General features: G+C 34.4%; 1 non-coding gene across 1 annotated transcript; it reads left to right on the top strand.

Moving 5' to 3' along the window:
- Positions 1-1,579: 1,579 nt before the first annotated feature.
- LOC112780868 (small nucleolar RNA R71) lies at positions 1,580-1,687 on the top strand. Its single transcript, XR_003191676.1, has one exon. It is a non-coding gene; the product is annotated as a small nucleolar RNA R71 (small nucleolar RNA).
- Positions 1,688-20,819: the final 19,132 nt, after the last annotated feature.

The raw sequence follows: 20,819 nt of genomic DNA on the forward strand, positions 1-20,819 counted from the left end.
CCAATACCAAACTTAGAGTTTGACTGTGGGGGCTTTAGTTGACTCTGTACTGAGAGAAGCTTTTCATGTTTCCTCTCCATGGTTACAGAAGGAGATTCTTGAGTTTAAAACACAAGGTTGTCCTTATTTAGTTGAAGGACTAACTCTCCTCTGTCCACATCAATCACAGCAAGGGTCTTCCAAGGATGATGGATTCATCCTCATCCTTCCCAGTGTCTAGGATTATGAAATCAGCAGGGATGTAAAGGCCTTCAACCTTTACTAACACGTCCTCTACTAGGCCATAAGCCTATTTTCTTGAGTTGTCTGCCATCTCTAATGATATTCTGGCAGCTTGCACCTCAAAGATTCTCAGTTTCTCCATTACAGAGAGTGGCATGAGGTTTATCCCTGACCCAAGGTCACATAGAGCCTTCTCAAAGGTCATGGTGCCTATGGTACAAGGTATTAGGAACTTTCCAGGATCCTGTTTCTTCTGAGATAATCTCAGTTGATCCAATGCATTTAGTTCATTGGTGAATAGGTGAGGTTCATCTCCCCAAGTCTTATTACCAAATAAATTGGCATTCAGCTTCATGATTGCACCAAGGAACTTGGCAACTTGCTCTTTAGTGACATCCTCATTCTCTTCAGAAGAAGAATACTCATCAGAGCTCATGAATGGCATAAGGAGGTTCAATAGAATCTCTATGGTCTCTAGATGAGCCTCAGATTCCTTTGGTTCCTCAGAGGGAAACTCCTTATTGATCACTGGACATCCCAGAAGGTCTTCCTCCTTGGGATTCACGTCCTCCCCTTCCTCCTTGGATTCGGCCATGATGGTTATATCAATGGCCTTGCACTCTCTCTTTGGATTCTCTTCTGTATTGCTTGGGAGAGTACTAGGAGGAGTTTCAGTGATCTTCTTACTCAGCTGGCCCACTTGTGCCTCCAAATTTCTAATGGAGGACCTTGTTTCATTCATGAAACTCAGAGTGGCCTTAGATAGATCAGAGACTAAATTTGCTAAGCTAGATGAATTCTGCTCAGAATTCTCTGTCTGTTGCTGAGTGGATGATGGAAAAGGTTTACTATTGTTAAACCTGTTTCTTCCACCATTATTAAAGCCTTGTTGAGGCTTTTGTTGATCCTTCCATGAGAAATTTGGGTGATTTCTCCATGAGGGGTTATAGGTGTTTCCATAAGGTTCACCCATGTAATTTACCTCTACTATTGCAGGGTTCTCAGGATCATAAGCCTCTTCTTCAGAAGATGCCTCTTGAGTACTGTTAGATGCAGCTTGCATTCCATTCAGACTCTGAGAAATTATATTGACTTGCTGAGTCAATATTTTATTCTAAGCCAATATAGCATTCAGAGTATCAATTTCAAGAACTCCCTTCTTCTGAGGCGTCCAATTACTCACAGGATTCCTCTCAGAAGTGTACATGAACTGGTTATTAGCAACCATGTCAATGAGTTCTTGAGCTTCTGCAGGCGTTTTCTTTAGGTGAATAGATCCACCTGCAGAAGTATCCAATGACATCTTAGCTAATTCAGACAAACCATCATAGAATATATCCAGGATGGTCCATTCTGAAAGCATGTCAGAAGGACACTTTTTGGTCAGTTGCTTGTATCTCTCCCAAGCTTCATAGAGGGATTCACCTTCTTTCTGTCTGAAGGTCTGAACATCCACTCTAAGCTTACTAAGCTTTTGAGGAGGAAAGAACTTGGCTAAGAAAGTCGTGACCAGCTTATCCCAAGAGTTCAGGCTATCTTTAGGTTGAGAATCCAACCATATTCTAGCTCTGTCTCTCACAGCAAAAGGGAAAAGCATGAGCATGTAGACTTTAGGATCTACTCCATTAGTCTTAACAGTATCACAGATCTACAAGAATTCAGTTAAGAACTGAAAGGGATCTTCAGATGGAAGTCCATGAAACTTGCAGTTTTGTTGCATCAGAGAAACTAATTGAGGTTTAAGCTCAAAATTGTTTGCTCCAATTGTAGGGATGGAGATGCTTCTTCCATGTAGATTGGAATTTGGTGCAGTAAAGTCACCAAGCATCTTCCTTGCATTATTATTATTTTCGGCTGCCATCTCCTCTTCCTGTTTGAAAATTCCTGTAAGGTTATCTCTGGATTGTTGTATTTTAGCTTCTCTCAGTTTCCTCTTCAGAGTCCTTTCAGGTTCAGGGTCTGCTTCAACAAGAATGTTCTTGTCCTTGCTCCTGCTCATGTGAAAAAGAAGAGGACTAAAGATACCGAGGATCATCTTTATCACAGTATAGAGGTTCCCTTGTGTGAGTAGAAGAAAAGAAGAATAAGAATGTAGAAGAGAAGAATTCAAACTCAGAGGAGAGGAAGGGGTTCGAATTTTGGGTGAAGAGAAGTGTTAGTAGATGAATAAATAAATAGAAGGATATGAGAGAGAGAATTTCGAAAATTAAATTTTGAAAAAGAGTTCATGATTTTCGAAAATTAAAGGAGAATTAAAATTAAAATTAAAATTTAAACAATTAATTAATTAAAAAGAATTTTTGAAAAAGAGGGAGGTATTTTCGAAAATTAGAGAGGGAAGAGTAGTTAGGTGGTTTTGAAAGAGATAAGAAACAAACAAAAAGTTAATTAGTTAGTTGAAACAAATTTTGAAAATCAATTTTTTTTTAAAGATATGAAGATAAGAAGTTAGAAAAGATATTTGAAAAATATATGATATGAAAAGGTATGACTAAAAAGATATGATTTTGAAAAAGATAAGATAAAAAGATATTTTTGAAAAGATATGATTGAAATTAGTTTTGAAAAATATTTGATTTTTAAAATCACAATTAATGACTTGATTCACAAGAAATCACAAGATATGATTCTAGAACTTAAAGTTTGAATCTTTCTTAACAAGCAAGTAACAAACTTGAAATTTTTGAATCAAAACATTAATTGTTGATGATATTTTCAAAAATATGATATAAAATTAAGAAAAAGATTTTTGAAAAATATTTTAAAAATTTTCGAAAATAAATAAAAAAATTGAAAAAGATATGATATTTAAATTGAAAATTTGATTTGACTCATAAGAAACAACTAAATTTTAAAAAGTTTTGAAAAAGTCAACTCAATTTTTCGAATTTATGAGAAGAAAAAGGGGAAGATATTTTTTTGATTTTTGAATTTTTAATGATGAAAGAGAAAAACATTAAAAAGACTTAATGCATGAAAATTTTAGATCAAAACATGTGATGAATGCAAGAACACTATGAATGTCAAGATGAACACCAAGAACACTTTGAATATCAAGATGAACACCAAGAACATATTTTTGAAAAAAATTTTGATGCAAAGAAAACATGCAAGACACCAAACTTAGAAATCTTTAATGCTTAGACACTAAGAATTCAAGAATGCATATGAAAAACACCATACAACACAAAACAATATAATATGAAGATCAATCAAGAAAGTTTATCAAGAACAACTTGAAGATCATGATGAATGCAATGCATGAATGTAATTTTCGAAAAATGCATAGATTTTTAGAAAGAATGCAATTGACACCAAACTTAAAATTGACTCAAGACTCAAACAAGAAACACAAAATATTTTTTATTTTTATGATTTTATTAATTTTTTGGGTTTTGTATATTTTTTTTTCGAAAAACATATAGGAAAAAAAAGAAAATAAGAAATTCAAAAATTTTTAATAAGAATTCCAGGAATCTTTCAATGTTAGCCTAAAGCTCCAATCCAAGGGTTAGACATGGCTCACTAGCCAGCCAAGCTTTAGAAGATACAAATCAGGCATATAACAGCTCATACTTCATCCAACTTCATATACATGCCTTTTATGTTGACAAGTGGAAGCCTCAATCCAAAAGAATTTGGATATGGCTTTACAGCCAGCCAGGCTTCAACATGTTACCATGAAACTCTAGAATTCATTCTTAAAAATTCTGAAATAATTTTCGAAAACAAAAGGAAAAATTTTTTTTTGAAAGATTTTAAAAAAAATTTTGAAAATAAAACAAAAAGAAAATTAACTAATCTGAGCAACAAGATGAACCGTCAGTTGTCCAAACTCGAACAACCCCCGGCAACGGCGCCAAAAACTTGGTGAACGAAATTGTGATCCCTGGTAATGGCTCCTAAAACTTGGTGCTCTAATCTTAATTCATAATTTGTCACAACTTCGATAAAACTAACCAGCAAGTGCACTGGGTCGTCCAAGTAATAAAATCTTACGTGAGTAAGGGTCGATCCCACGGAGATTGTCGGCTTGAAGCAAGCTATGGTCACCTTGTAACTCTCAGTTAGGCGGGTTCAAATGGTTGTAGAGTTTTCGAATAATAATAGTAAATAAAACATAAAATAGGATAGAGATACTTATGTAATTCATTGGTGAGAATTTCAGATAAGCGTATAGAGATGCTTTCGTTCTTCTGAACCTCTGCTTTCCTGCTGTCTTCATCCAACCAGTCCTACTCCTTTCCATGGCAAGCTGTATGTCAGGCATCACCGTTGTCAATGGCTACATCAAAATGGTCCAATGCGCTGTCACTGCATGGCTAATCATCTGTCGGTTCTCGATCATACTGGAATAGGATCCAGTGATCCTTTTGCGTCTGTCACTATGCCCAGCACTCGCGAGTTTGAAGCTCGTCACAGCCATCCCTTCCCAGATCCTACTCGGAATACCACAGACAAGGTTTAGACTTTTCGGATCTCAGGAATGGCCATCCATGGGTTCTAACTTATACCACAAAGATTCTGATTAAGGAATCCAAGAGATACTCATTCAATCTAAGGTAGAATAGAAGTGGTTGTCAGGAACGTGTTCATAGGGAATGATGATGACTGTCACGATCATCATATTCATGTTGAAGTGCGAATGGATATCTTAGAAGCGGAATAAGTTGAATTGAATAGAAAAACAGTAGTACTTTGCATTAATCTTTGAGGAACAGCAGAGCTCCACACCTTAATCTATGGTGTGTAGAAACTCTATCGTTGAAAATACATAAGTGATAGGTTCAGGCATGGCCAAATGGCCAGCCCCCAACGTGATCAATAGATCAAAAGATAATCCAAAAATCTAAATACAATAGTAAAAAGTCCTATTTATACTAAACTAGTTACTAGGGTTTACAGAAGTAAGTAATTGATGCATAAATCCACTTCCGGGGCTCACTTGGTGTGTGCTTGGGATGAGCTTGAAGTTTACACGTGCAGAGGCTTCTTTTGGAGTTGAACGCCAAGTTGTAACATGTTTTTGGCGTTCAACTCTGGTTGGTGACGTGTTTCTGGCGTTTAACTCCAGACTGCAGCGTAGAACTGGCGTTCAACGCCCTTTTGCGTCATCTAAACTTGAGCAAAGTATGGAATATTATATATTGCTGGAAAGCCCTGGATGTCTACTTTCCAACGCAGTTGAGAGCGTGCCATTTGGAGTTTTGTAGCTCCAGAAAATTTACTTTGAGTGCAGGGAGGTCAGAATCCAACAGCATCAGCAGTCCTTCTTCAACCTCTGAATCTGATTTTCGCTCAAGTCCCTCAATTTCAGCTAGAAAATACCTGAAATCACAGAAAAACACACAAACTCATAGTAAAGTCCAGAAATGTGAATTTAACATAAAAACTAATAAAAACATCCCTAAAAGTAACTAGATCCTACTAAAAACATACTAAAAACAATGCCAAAAAGCGTATAAATTATCCGCTCATCAGTATCCAAGTTAACTAACAGTTATACAGTACCAAAAACAAGAAAGCATGAAAATGAAACAGAGTTCATGAGTACGAGCAGCTTAAATATATCAGGCATCAGAAAGATTAATGTCAGAGCCAAGGGATTGGTTGTCTTCATCTGCATCACCCATGTCTTTTTCAAAGCTGTCGAGAAACAGATTAATTTGCTCATGGCACTTTTTCCAAGCCTTCTCATTCTTATAGGGTTATTTGCGGGCTTCTTTGTATGAGCGTACCATCAGAGTTGACATGTTTGAAAATTCAGTTAGAGCGTCCTTGATGGAATCAGCAACCTTTGTAGGCTCTATGGGACGACTTTCAAGATCACTTTCTGATAGTTCAGAGGGCATGGAACGTTTTCCTTTGGTACTTTTCACAGATCCAGAGACTCCTCCTCCTTTGATGGTGAAAACCTTATTTTTCTACATGCTCATTAGTTAAATCAATATAAAAATGTTCAAATATGCATGTGAGAAAAATGCCATAAGGCAGATTTACCTTTTTGTCACTACGCACACAATCTCACATGTGACGCACCATCAAATAAGAAAATGAAATAGGAGAAGAAGTAAGGATTACAAAAAGAACTAAGGAATCACAAACAGTTACTCTTTGGAAGGAACCACTATGAGGCATCAAGATATGATTGATGATCCTGTGAAGTAGCGCTCTTACAGGTCCAAGAGCTTTATGCGTTAAAACCGTCCCATCCAGGGCAGAGAAGTTTTCACAGGTTCGATTCAGAGCAATCTGATATGTGATCCCAACCTGTGAATCTCACTTTCCAATCATGTTGGCAGTTTCTCCTTCATCAGTGTATTCCAATGCAACGCTGATGGTTTCTCTGTTTAGAAATAAGTGAACCCTCTTGACATATAAGTGGATTGCTTCGTCAAGATACACCATGTTCGCATAGAACTCGCGAACCAGGGATGGATAAACAGGCTTCTAAATATGGAATAAAGGAGTCCACTTCAGGTTATCAAACAGAGTGGCAAAGTTGATGCCTTTTGTAGTCAGTGCCTCCAAATTTACTATGTGAGAGTCACATAGGTAACGTTTAGCCAGAACTTGATTGTGAAACTCATACGCAGCACATGAGTTAAATCTGCCCAGATCAAAATGAGAATGCCCCTTGTTGAACTTGTTTTTGAAATCAAGAGATTCCAAGTTTGGCGGTTCCCAGGTGTTATGGAGAGAGTAGTCTTTTGAGCATTGAGAACTGCGGCCAAAAGGGTGAGGCGTTGATTTTCTTGGTGGTGAATGAGGTGGAGAAGATTGAGACTCCTCTTCTTCTACAACAGGTTCTTTTTCTTTTCCAATCTTCTTTCGAGATGAGATTTTCTGGGCAATAACTTTTCTTCTCATGGTTTCAGTTGGCTGAGAGGAAGGTGAAGGAGATGATGAAGAAGTAGAGTGTATGTGAATGTGAGTATGTGTTTGAGGAGTAAAAGAAAATGGAGGATTTTTGGAGAGTGGAGTTCGGCTACTTCTTTTAGGAGCCACCTTCTTTTTCATGTTATGAGAGTGGAGAGAGGAGAGGGAAGATGAAGGAGTGGCCGAAGAGATTGGAGAGAGGTGGGAGGTTATGATAGCATTTAATGCTGAGTGGAGAGAGAATTAAGTGAGTAATAGACCATTAAGTGGTGCGGTTATCAACAAGAAAAGATTTTTAAAATTAAAAAATGAGAGATTAGCTCCTAGAATCAAGGGAAAAGGTGGAAGAAAAGATTATGATTTGACAAGGACTCATTCCTACAAGATATGATGTGACAACTTCCCAAAAAGGTATTATTTTAAAAACATGAGAAATTCAAAACGGCCAGAGTCATGGATAAGGTCAAAGAAGATTTGGTGGGGCCCAAGATCATTATCATCAGTTCAGTCTCCCCCTGTATCATGGCCTGTTCTTCACGTCCTCAAATTTGTCTCCTTCCTACCTACGAGACAAAACCAAACAGAATCAGAAAAATCACAAATTATCAACAGAATTCAATTCTAACATTCCCAAACCGTTTCTTAGAGAGCAGAATCTGTCTTCACACAAGGGTTTAGTAAAAATGTCTACAAGCTGTTCTTCGGATTTTACAAATTGAATATCATTAGTTCCCTTTTGCACATGTTCTCTAATAAAATGATATCTTACTTCAATGTGCTTGGTTCTAGTGTGCAGAACATAATTTTTTGAAATGTTTATTGCACTCATATTGTCACAAAATAAGGGTATGCTATTGATTTTCAATTTGTAATCCTTCAACTGAGTTTTCAACCAAATTAATTGTGAACAACACGCAAAGGCAGATATATATTCAGCTTCAGCTGTGGATAGAGCAACTGTGGCTTGTTTCTTGCTTGACCACATGTTAAGTGAGCTTCCAAGGAAGCAACACATTTCGGAGGTACTCCTTCTATCCACCCGATTTCCTGCATAATCTGCATCACAAAACTCTACTGCACAAAATTCATCAGTTCTAGGATACCATAAGCCATAATCACAAGTTCCCTTAATGTATCTAATGATTCTTTTTATGGCTGAAAGATGGGATTCTTTTGGGTGAGATTGAAACCTTGAACATACACCCACACTTTGAACAATATCCGGTCTAGAGGATGTAAGATACATGAGTGAGCCAATCATTCCTCTATACCATGTTTCATCCACATCTTTGCCATTTTCATCTTTTTCAAGTTTAGTATTTGGATGCATTGGTGTTCCCATAGGTTTGGAGTTTTCTAGGCCGAATTTCTTGATTAATTCTTTAGCATATTTTCCTTGGTGAATGAAAATGCCACTAGGAGTTTGTTTAATTTGGAGACCAAGAAAGAATGTTAGTTCTCCCATTAAACTCATTTCAAACTCACTAGTCATGAGTTTTCCAAACTCTTCACACAAGGATTCATTGGCCGATCCAAACACTAATCATCCACATAAACTTGAACAAGAAGAATATCATCATTAGATTCTTTGATAAATAAAGCAGTATCAGTGGTACCCCTTTGAAATCTATTTTCCAATAAGAAGGCACTAAGCCTTTCATACCAAGCTCTTGGAGCTTGCCTAACCCCATAAAGAGCTTTTGAAAGTTTGAAAACATGATTTGGAAATTCCTTAATTTCAAAACGGAGGGTTGTGCCATAAATACTTCTCTATATATGAATCCATTAAGGAAAACACATTTGACATCCATTTGGAACATTTTAAACCCCTTGTGGGCAGTATAGGCAAGAAGCAATCTAATTGCTTCCATTCTTGCTACCGGGGCAAAAGACTCATCAAAATCTATACCCTCTTTTTTATCGTAACCTTGGGCCACTAATCTAGCCTTTTTAGGAACAACACTACCATCCTTTCCCAATTTATTTTTAAAAATCCACTTAGTACCCGTTACTTTCTTACCATTCGAATTAGGTACAAGTGTCCAAACCTCATTCTTTTCAAATTGGGCAAGCTCCTCTTCCATGGCTTTGACCCAAGAGGGGCCTTCAAGAGCTTGTTTCACATTGTAAGGTTCCATTTAGGACAAGAAAGCAACATTGCTTTGCTCGGTTTGCTTCCTGGATGAGGATCTTGTGGTTACTCCTTGGGAAGGATCACCCATGATAAAATCATGAGGATAACCCCTCATAGACTTCCATTCTTTTGGTTTTTGCAGTATGGTTGAACTTTGATGAGTTTCAGCAGGTTTTTTTGTTTCAGATTCTCTTATTGGCTCAGGAGACAAAACTGAAATGTCTCCTCCTTCCTGATGAGACATTTCTGGGCAGGCAGGATCTTCATTAGGAACAGCCTTGGGATTTTCTTCACTCACTTCCTGATTGATAAAATCTTCACCACTTGTATCATCATCTACAATATTGGGAATTGAATTAGTATCACAAAAAGAAATATGTATGGATTCCTCTATGGTCCTATGATCTTTGAGGTAAATTCTATACGCTTTGCTAGTGGTGGAGTATCCAACAAACATTCCCTCATAGGCTTTTGGATCAAATTTTTCAAGATTTTCTTTATTATTAAGCACAAAATATTTGCATCCAAAACATGGAAATACTTAAGATTAGGAGTGGTTCCTTTCCATAGCTCATAAGGAATTTTCTTTAACCCTTTTCTAATGATAGTCCTATTCAAAATATAACAAGCTGTATTTACAGCTTCAGCCCATAGAAATTTTGGAACCTCATTTTCACATAATATAGCCCTAGTCATTTCTTGAAGGCTTATATTCCTTCTTTCAACTACCCCATTTTGTTGAGGTGTTCTAGGGCATGAAAAATTATGAGCAATTCCAAAATCATCACAGAATTTTTCAAAATCTTGATTTTCAAATTCCTTTCTGTGATCACTTCTTAAATGAGCAATTTTCAAATCTTTTTCATTTTGAATTCTTTTGCAAAGGGTTGAGAAAGCATGGAAAGCATCATTTTTATGAGCAAGAAAAAGTACCCAACCGAATCTAGAGTAGTCATCCACCACCACCAATCCATAATGTTTACCTCCTAAACTTTGTGTTCTTGTTGGACCAAAAAAATCAATATGCAACATTTCTAATGGCCTCTTGGTGGAAATCCCATCTTTAGGTTTAAAAGAGGATTTTACTTGTTTGCCAAGTTGACAAGCATCACAAGTTATATCCTTATCAAATTTAATGTTGGGAATTCCTTTTACCAAGTTCCTTTTCACAAGCTTAGAAATTTGGTACATGCTTGCATGACCTAATTTTTTATGCCAAAGCCATTTTTCATATTCAAGTAAAGTAAAGCATGTTACTTTTTTATCTTTTAAATCCTCAAGAGTCAATCCATACACATTGTTACATCTCTTAGCTTCAAACAGAATCTCACCCGATTTTTCACAAATAACTAAGCAAACCAATTTTCTAAAAATGACTTCATACCCAAGATCACATAATTGGCTAACACTTAGTAAATTGTGTTTCAAACCATCAACAAGAAGAACATCATTTATAAAAGAAGAAAAACTTTTACCAACTTTTCTAATGGCCATTATCTTTCCTTTTTCATTATCACCGAAAGTGACAAACCCACCATCATATTCATCAAGCTTAATGAAGAAGGTTGCCTTTTCGGTCATGTGCCTAGAACATCCACTATCCATATACCACATATTGTCCTTTCGCTTGGATGCTAGGCAAACCTACAAAATGAGCTCAAGTAACCTTAGGTATCTAAGTCTTTTTGGATCCTTTCACGTTAAACCATCTTCTTTGTCCCAATCCATTGTAATCAAAAACAATTTTACAAACTTTGTTGATAGTGGCAGAAATTGACCAGTTAAGAAATTGATAAATGAAATGCGTTGCAAGTACAGTTCTCAACCAGCTAAGATCCGCCTTCTGAATTTAAAAGGGGTTGTCACAAAAAAATTAGAATTAAAATTACTGGGAGTATGAATCCCAGGTCGTCTCCCAACGAGTTGTAGGAAAGAGTGCTAATTTATTAATTAGAAATTTTCCAGAAGGTTTAAGTTGGATAATGAGTAATTAAAATAATTGTAAATTAAAGTAATAAAACTAAAAATTATTATTAATATAAAAAGCCTTGACTAGGGAATTGATTAATTGGATGTTCTATCCTTGTTGGAATCTTCTCAAGTGTAATGTAAAGCGGTTGTTGTTTTCACTTAGTTAACCCTTACTGAGTAAAGGAAAGTCAAGTGATTGGGCTGATTCTTATCCGCAGATCCTAGTCCTTTCCCTTGGGAAGGTCTAGCATTAGTAGATATAGAATTAGCCAACAATATTCAATTCAACTAAGCACTTGAGCATTTCAACTCAAGTGTCTCCTCTTAATCAACCCCCATGTCAATTAGAAAATCTACTCCATTGACATGGAATTAATATTCATAAAAATATAAGAAGACATATTTGAATAAAATAAAATAAAATAGAGATTTAAAATTAATTAAAAATAAAAGAAATTCTATGTATTAATAAATCCAAAATGCAACATACTTATTTGAATAGGGTCAATGATCAACTGAAAAGAGTAAAGGAATAAGGAAACAAACTAAAGTAGTGTCTTCAACGGAGGTAATGACTCTTCAACATCCAAAAATCCAAAGCAAAAGCATAAACTACTAATGTAAAACTAATCTCAAAATCCAGATCTAAAACTAAAAGCAATCCTAATATCGATGTATCTGAATGTGAATGGATGCGTGTTGAGTCTCTGTACGTTCCCTAGCTTTAGTCTGTGTTTCTGGGCCAAAAACTGGGTCAAAATGTGGCCCGAAATTGCCCCCAGCATATTCTGTTATTTTTGCAGATCGCGCAGGTCATATGTATGCGTCGTCCACGCGATCGCGTCATTCAGCGATTTTCCTTGTCACGCGTTTGCGTCGTCCACGCGTTCGCGTCATTCGTACAAACTTCAATTCACGCATTTGCGTCAGGCACGCGTTCGCGTCGCTGTGATTTCTTCATTTCGCGCGCTCACGTGAGCCATGCGTTCGCGTCAGTGTTCGCTGGTCATCTCCTTAGTTTCTTGTGTTCCTTCCATTTTTGCAAGCTTCCTCTCCATTCTCTAAGCCATTCCTGCCCTATGAAGCCTGAAACACTTAACACACGGATCACGGCATCGAATGGTATAAAGGAGAATTAAAATACATAATTAAAAGATCTCTAGGAAGCAAGTTTTCAATCATGGAACAATTTTGGAAAGGAATTGTAATATCATGCTAATCATGTGAATAAGTGGGTAAAGATTTGATAAAACCACTCAATTAAACACAATATAAATCATAAAATAATGGTTTATCAGTTACCAATCATTCTTTCACTGAAGAAACATTGAATAGGAAAGTGGCCATTCCGGTTGCATAATCTACAAAATCTATGAGAAGCTGTTTTCACAAAGCTTGTTGGGCTTTGAAACCTTACATCATTTGAAGATGATTCTATGTTTGCAAAACAAGGTGTTTGAACCAATTTTGATGCTTTATGGAATCCCAATCTAGCTTTGTCATAAAGAGGTTTTTGACTAGCCAATAGTTGATTTAAATTTTCTGAACTTTGTGCAAAGTTGGCTAAGTCTTCTTTAAGCCTTTTTATCTCTTTATGCAGCCACTCATTTTCTTCAAAATAATTCAGATTAGCAGTTACGGAATGGTGTATTCACAGCTTTTAAGTTGAGTTTTCAACTGCTTGTTTTCTTCAACAAGTTCAACAGCAGTTTCAGCATCTCTCAACTTTTCTTTTAGAAAACCATTTTTAGCTTTAAGGATTTCAATTTGAGACTCAAGATTTTGGTTTTCAAGCAAGAAGCATCTAATTTTTTCAGACAGGTGATCGATCATGAGATGAAGATCTTCAGTTTTAGGGTTATGAAATACTACCTGCTCAACATGATCAGCCATAAGGCAGGTTTGAGACTTGGTTTCTGATTCTTCATCTTCATCAGAATCGTTCTCCAAGTCTTCCCAAGAAGCCATGAGTCCCTTCCTCTTTCCCTTTTTCGGCTTCTCCTCTTTCTTTAGCTTAGGGTAATCAGATGTGAAGTGCTCAGTCTCCTTGCAGTTGTAGCATATCACTTTGCTGAAATCTTTCCTTGGTTTTCTTGAACCGCTTCCTTTGTTCCTTTCCTTGAACTTCACCATTTTTCTGAATTTTTTTGCAAACAAAATAAATTCATTTTCAGAAGAATAATCACTGGATTCATCATCCAGGGGGTTAGCAACAGATGTGAGAGCTATTCCTTTTCTTTTAGTATCTTTTTTCAAATATGTATTTTCAAATGCAAGTAAATTTTCTCTCAAATCATCATATGTCATGGAATCAAGACCACTACTCTCAGATATCACTATAGCTTTAGTTTTTCACTCTTTAGTGAGACTTCTCAAAATTCTCCTCACAAGCACAAATTCAGGATACATAATCCCCATAGCATCCAAGCCATTGATGATGATGTTGAATCTTTCGAACAGATCATCAATTGATTCCTCTTCCTTCATTATGAACATTTCATACTTTCTGTTTAGCATGTCTATTCTGGTTTTCTTTACTAGGGTCGTGCCTTCATGAGTGACTTGTAATTTGTCCCAGATTTCCTTTGCCATTGTGCAACTTGATACCCGTCGGTATTTCTCGAAGAAGATTGCACAATTAAGCAAGTTGACAGCTTTGGCGTTGAGCTCCACCTTCTTTCTGTCTTCTTCGGTCCAGCTGGCTTCACCTTTGAGAGAGACCACACCATCAGCCCCTGTGGTGGTTGGGAATTGAGGATCTTCTAGGATTATCTTCCAGAGTCTGTAATCTACTGATTGGACAAATATCTTCATTCTTTCCTTCCAATATGTGTAGTTCTTTCCATTGAATAGAGGAGGTCTGTTACTTGACTGCCCTTTTGTTAGAGTGTAGGCCACCAAGTTTGAGCCACTGTTTTCTGCCATCAGGATCTTTTCTCCAAGCTGAAAAGCTTGATCTCTTTGAGACCAAGCTCTGATACCAATTGATGGTTTATCAGTGGCTAAGAGAAGGGCGGTTGAATCTTAGCTCCTTTTCGCTGAGTAACTCTTGCTGCCCTTTTAAACTGCTTTAGGAGATATTTCTGCTTTTTGTCTCGTCACTAGTCAAGAGACATTTTCTTTTTGTCTCATAACCAGTAAGGAGATATTTTTCAATTTTGGCTCATGCGAACAGATTCTGAAATTGAGTAGAAGAGAGAGAGAGAATCACACCAAGAAGTATCCTGGTTCAGCTGCTAAGTGCAATGCAGCCTACATCCAGTCTCCATCACAACAATGATGGAATTTCACTATAATCATCTTGATTACAGACACCAATTCTCCCTAGGAACTACCCTTCCTATTCGAAACAAGTCCAGAATCTATCCCCAATCCTGAACTTGACTTGGTCACCTACCAAGCTTTCAACTGCTAAGTGCTAACCCAACTTGCAAAGGGATTCCCACAGAATCATGAAACACAACACAGATGTACAAAGGACCTCTAGGACATCTATGGCTTTTTTTTAATTTTGTATACTTTGCCTTTTTTCGCTCTATGACTTTTTCATACAAATCTCACTATTTGCCTTTTTCCATGAGACTCAAGACAGACAAAATTAAACAGAAAAATACAATATGAAACACATTGAAGGAGAAGAACTTCTGTTAGTTTGGGTAGTTATGAGAACTCTGTGCTTTCACTCTATTCTCCTTGCTTCAAGCCTTGGCTATTCACTTTTATTATAGAACGGGAGGCCTCCAAGGTTGAAACGGTTGAACTAAGCTAATCTTCTTCTTCTTCAACACAAAACCGGTTCGGCTAGAGAGAGAAGAGAGAAAACCGAATGTAAAATCCAACATGCAATTACCTCTTCCTCATCCCTTCTCACCAAGCTTCATCAATCCGGGCCTTCCATCTTGACTTGCTCCCCAAGAAGGATTCCCGACCCTTGATGAGTCCTTGATGCTTGACAGCTCCATCTGCTCTATCTTCTGCTTCTTCCCCACGTAGCTACAATAGCTACCTCCTGTGATGGATGAACAAAAGTAGAGACGAGTCATACCCCTGGGATTTTCTTCTCTGGCTGAGTTGGATCTCTTCCATTTTCGGGTATGGAGAGCTTGAGACTTCTTCACCCATCTTACCATTAGTGGCAAAGATCTCAGCCACACCCTACTGTGGATCTTCTTTCTGCTAACTCTATCATCACAATGACCTCTTTCTTGCACATAGCTTTACTGCTACAATGCCTCATCTCGTATAACTTGCTTCTTCTTTTTCTCTGTGACATGACCGAAACAATGAGAGAGAAGAGAGAGAAGAGAGAAAACTTTCAATGTAATTGAAGAATGAGATTAAAAATGAATTAATTTCCCACTTCCCTTTTGCTTAGTAACGTATGATAGTAATGATGGCAATCAAATCAATTCCCACTTTTTCTTTCATGTTTCCAATACTATTAATGCAAGTTAATTGAATTTTGAAATCCACTTAAAGATGAGAGTGGGTAACCGTGGAAAAGCATGCAATATTGCTTTCTTCCTTTTTCAATTTTTCGGACCAAACCTTGATGATCTTGTAGCAAAGATTAATTTAGACTTATTCAACAAAATTTGGCCCAACTTTCATAATAATAATTTCAGCCACATATTTTAAAATATTTATTTTACAAGACTGAATTTTAACTTCACGTTGAACTTGTTATTTTTTGATCCAAAACAAAATCTGCAAGTAATAAAATTATTATTAACAAATGTGAATTAAAGTTTAAATTAATAATTTTGTGATTAATCATTTTAATAATATTTAATCATCATCAAATTAATTTGAAGTTTTCAAACTCATCAATATATATATATATATATATATATTTTGCCCTTTTATAGACTGAAAGTACAATCTAATTATTCCCATTGTTTATAATTTATGTATTTATCTAGCGAAATTGAACTTTTATTTCATCTTGAACGACTAAGATAGCAAGCATTTCGTTTTAACGAATCATAATGCGGGGAGGATTAAGTGAATCTACAAGCTAATAAAAATCACATCATATACTTCTTTTCTTTTGGTCGCTACATCACGTGGAATTTTTTTGAGAAATGAAAAAAAAAAGGTATGTATTTCAGTGTAATAATTAGTTGGTATAATTTTTTAATATGAATTTTAATTTTTTTATTTTAATTAATAAATTAGACAGTCATATTTAAAAATAATAAAATTTATAAAAAAATTTAATGGTCAGATTTCATAGTGCATAAATTAAAAACTTTAATTTGTGTTGAAGTAGATTTTTTATTTTATCGTAAAATAAATTGAAAGATTCGATTAGCACATTTAAAAAAAATTAATACTCATATACAAATTTAAGGGTTAGATTTATATGTTTAAAAAATTAAAATAAAAAATAACGCTCAAATTTGTGGCTAATTTTTATTGATATTGTAGTATTAAAAGCATAGTTGTCAGAACCAAACCGGTGATCGAACCGGTCAGATTACTGGGTCACTGGGTCACTGGTTCAACCGGTGAGTCACTGATTAAACCGGTTAATCCGGTCCCACATAAAGAGTTGATCAGAAGTTGATCTTTGTTCCTGAGAAGTTGATGTTTCTGATGATGTATTTGATGAAGCCATCCTAAATTCCTAATGACTAAATGACTAATCAACAATCTAACAACAATGGATAATAAACAAATTGAACAGAAATCAAATATAAATCAACAACCAAGAGAGATCAAAATCAAACAGAATAATCAACAATCTAAATTCTAACAGAAATCAAACAGAAATCAACATACATAATCAATCATTAATCAATTAATCAACATACATAATCATTAATCATTAATCAACAATCTTAAATAACTTAAAAATCAAACAGAAATGGATAATCAACAATGGATAATCAACAAATTGAACAATGCCAAACTACTTCAAAACCATAATCAACAATGGATAATCAACAAATTGAACAGAAATCAAACATAAATCAACAACCAAGAGAGATCAAAATCAAACAGAAATCAAACAGAATAATCAACAATCTAAATTCTAACAGAAATCAAACAGAAATCAACATACATAATCAATCATTAATTAATTAATCAACATACATAATCATTAATCAACAATCTAGAATAACTTAAAAAAAAACTTAAAAATACATACCTGGAGGGACGAGCAGAAAGAAGACGGCTGCCGAACAGGAGGCGTCGAGCAAAGAAGATCAGAAGCGGGACTAAGGGAGACCGGCGATGACGGCTCACGAGCAGGAGGCGACGAGCAGAGAAGATCAGAAGCTAGACTGAGGGAGACCGGCGGCGACGACTCACGAGCAGGAGGCGACGACTCACGAGCAGGAGCCGACGAGCAGTACGCGACTTCAATCTTCGATGGAGGTGCTTCTGGGCTGTTGTGGGTGGCGCACTGTGATGGTTGCCTCTTGCGACGACGGTGAGCCGGGTGAGGTGGCTAAACGGGTCTTTCTCACACTCTCTGTCTCAGGTGGAAGGTGGTCTCTCATGGAGTCATGGCCAAAAGATTTGGGATTTGGGAAGGGAAACAGAACAGGAAAAAGGGACGATGGAGGCAGCTAGAGTTTCAATGGAGCTCTTCAGCACTTCAGCACTTTACCTATTTTTTTTTAATTTTAAAGGAAACGACGTCGTTTCAAGGGAATTAAAAAAAAAAAAGAATTCGAACCGGTTCGGGTTAAATAAAACCCGCCAGTTTATCGATTTTGGTCAAACCTGACCGGTTCAAACTGGATCATTCCGGTTCGCTTTCTTATCCGATTAAAAAAACTCAACCGGACCGATTAAATTACCGATTCACTGAGTTTTCGGTCCAACCGACCGGTTCGATCTGGTTCTGACAACACTGATTAAAAATGATTTACGTTAATATTATGATATTTTTATGTAATATATTAACATGGGATATTTACAGTAAAAAATTCATAAATAATGATTTTAAATAAGACATAATATTGTTCAAAAATAATAACAATTTTCTTTTTCTAATTGTGATGAAAATTAAATATATTAATCATTACCAACGATTTGAAAACGAATATTTTTAAATATCAAAAAACGTTGGTCCACGACTTATTAGTGCCAATAATAATAATAATAATAATAATAACAATAATAATAATAATAGAACTTCACGGTGCCTATTGCCTAACATTAATAATAGTAAAAATATTAACATGATAACAAAAATATATCATATTATTCTAAAATAAAATATATAATGTTGTATAATAATTACCAATAATAATATCTAAAATATGCTAATAATAATAATGACAAAACTCAAATATTATTCTAATAAATTTGATAATTATCTCTAACCTATTTCACATTAATAATAATAGTAATAAAACTTTAATTTTTATTAATTAAGATAAAACAAGACAAGCATATAGTAACATAATAATAATAAGAAGAATAATAACAATAAATTGAAATATTTTTAATAATGATAACAATATAATGCCATCACACCAGTAAACATAATAATAATAATAATAATAATAATAATAATAATAATAATAATAAAATATTATTAATATTAATTAATGATTTAAGTACAAGAAAATATATTTAGCATCATAACAATATACTACAAGATAAAAAATACAGATGTGTTTTGTCTAATATATCAAATATGGGGGTAGTAGCTAGTAAATTGTGACTTACCATTTGAGAAAGTAAAAATTTATTAAAAAAAGCCATTGAGGCTGAGCTATTAATGGCAAATCGTCACTTACTTGTGCACAGTAAATAAGACGAATTGTTATTCATAATTTGTATAAAGTCATTTTTCAGATCCATATGCAAGTATTACACCGTTTTAGCCAATATCTCAATATTACACAAATCTTACACCCTTATTAAAAAAATGTGCAGATTTATGTTTAAAATTTTTTTAAATCGAGAATAATTAACAAATCTAATTTTATAATCTCTACAATAAAAAAAACACCAAATTTTATTATTGCTAGAAAATACTATTGGAAGGCCAACATTAAAAGTAAAATCATTATTATTATTATTATTATTATTATTATTATTATTATTATTATTATTATTATTAGTTCACATCTTCATAGCATGTTGCCTTTAGTCAGGTGCAATATTTTATACTTGGGAATTAATTATTAACTAATAGAATAAATTAAGAAGCAGAAAAATTTATTAGAGTAATTATTTAAATTAATCTCTACAAATTTTAAAAATGAATATTATTTTAGTCCGTAAAAAAAATTAATACACAAAAGTATTTTTAAAGTTTTATTTCGGCAAATAAATCAGTCTTCAGTTTAATTTATTTTTTGTCAGAGTAATTTTTTAAATCAGTCTCTAAGAATTTTAATTTTCAAAAAAAATTAATACACAGATCAATTTCTAACATTTTTTTCGTCAAACATAACAATTTCCATTCATTTTTCGACATGACTCACTAAATTCTTCAAATATCTATTTGAAAAAAAATTAGTAGATATTATAATTAAATTAATTTTTAAGATTAAATTAAACCTATTTGATTTTTAATATGGTATTTTTTTTTTAGAATATTATTGAACCATCCTCACTACATACACAATTCCAAATCCAACGAAAAGAGATGTACTAAGTCTCATATTCTCTTAAATTAAAAACATATTATTATGGTTTATTTAATTTTATGTCTTGTTTGTACTTTTATTTTGTTATGTTGAGTATTCTCTAACTCTAAGTCAGATATATTTTTCATTAAGAAGTGGTTCAAACATTGATTATATACAAGTGTATGTATTATGTAAGATTATAAATAGATATGATTGCCAATGGGTTATAACTCAAATGACATAGACTCCCCATACTCAATTAAGAGGTCGCGGGTTCGAGTCATATATCTTTCCAAATTTTAAGCCAATGAGTAATAGCTCAAATGGCATAATTTCCCCATACTCATCTAAGAGGTTGCGGGTTCGAGTCTTCATATCTTTGATAAAAAAATAAAAATAAAAATAAATAAATAAATAAATAGATATGATTATATAGCTCAAATGCCATAATCTTCCCATACTCATCTAAGAGGTTGCGGGTTCGAGTCTTCATATCTTTGGTAAAAAAATAAAAATAAATAAATAGATATGATTATATAATTAGTATCAATTACACCACATAAAAAATAAAATAAAATTATTATTATTATTATTATTATTATTATTATTATTATTGTACCATAATTTTTTACATATTTTTAGACAAAAATAATGATAAATTTATTTATTAGATTCTTATATATGTATTTATAATACAAAACAAATTTTTTGTACAAAAAGTATATATATATATATATATATATATATATCACTCGACGACGACAACAACAACAACAACAACAACAACAACAACAACAACAACAACAACAACAACAACAACAACAACAACAATAATAATTCTACAAGAAATTTAAAGTTAAAATTATTTAATATTTTTGTATTTAATATAATTTAGTTTTGTGTGATAGCCAGTAGTTAAGTATAATTAAAATTATTCTTCCGTTTTCACTTGAATCTCAACTTATCACCAAATTATCAGTTACGTTGAAAAATAGACAAGAAAAAGTGTTGAA

The sequence above is a fragment of the Arachis hypogaea genome, chromosome 19 (assembly GCF_003086295.3).
Source record: "Arachis hypogaea cultivar Tifrunner chromosome 19, arahy.Tifrunner.gnm2.J5K5, whole genome shotgun sequence".
In the NCBI taxonomy this organism is placed as follows: domain Eukaryota; kingdom Viridiplantae; phylum Streptophyta; class Magnoliopsida; order Fabales; family Fabaceae; genus Arachis; species Arachis hypogaea.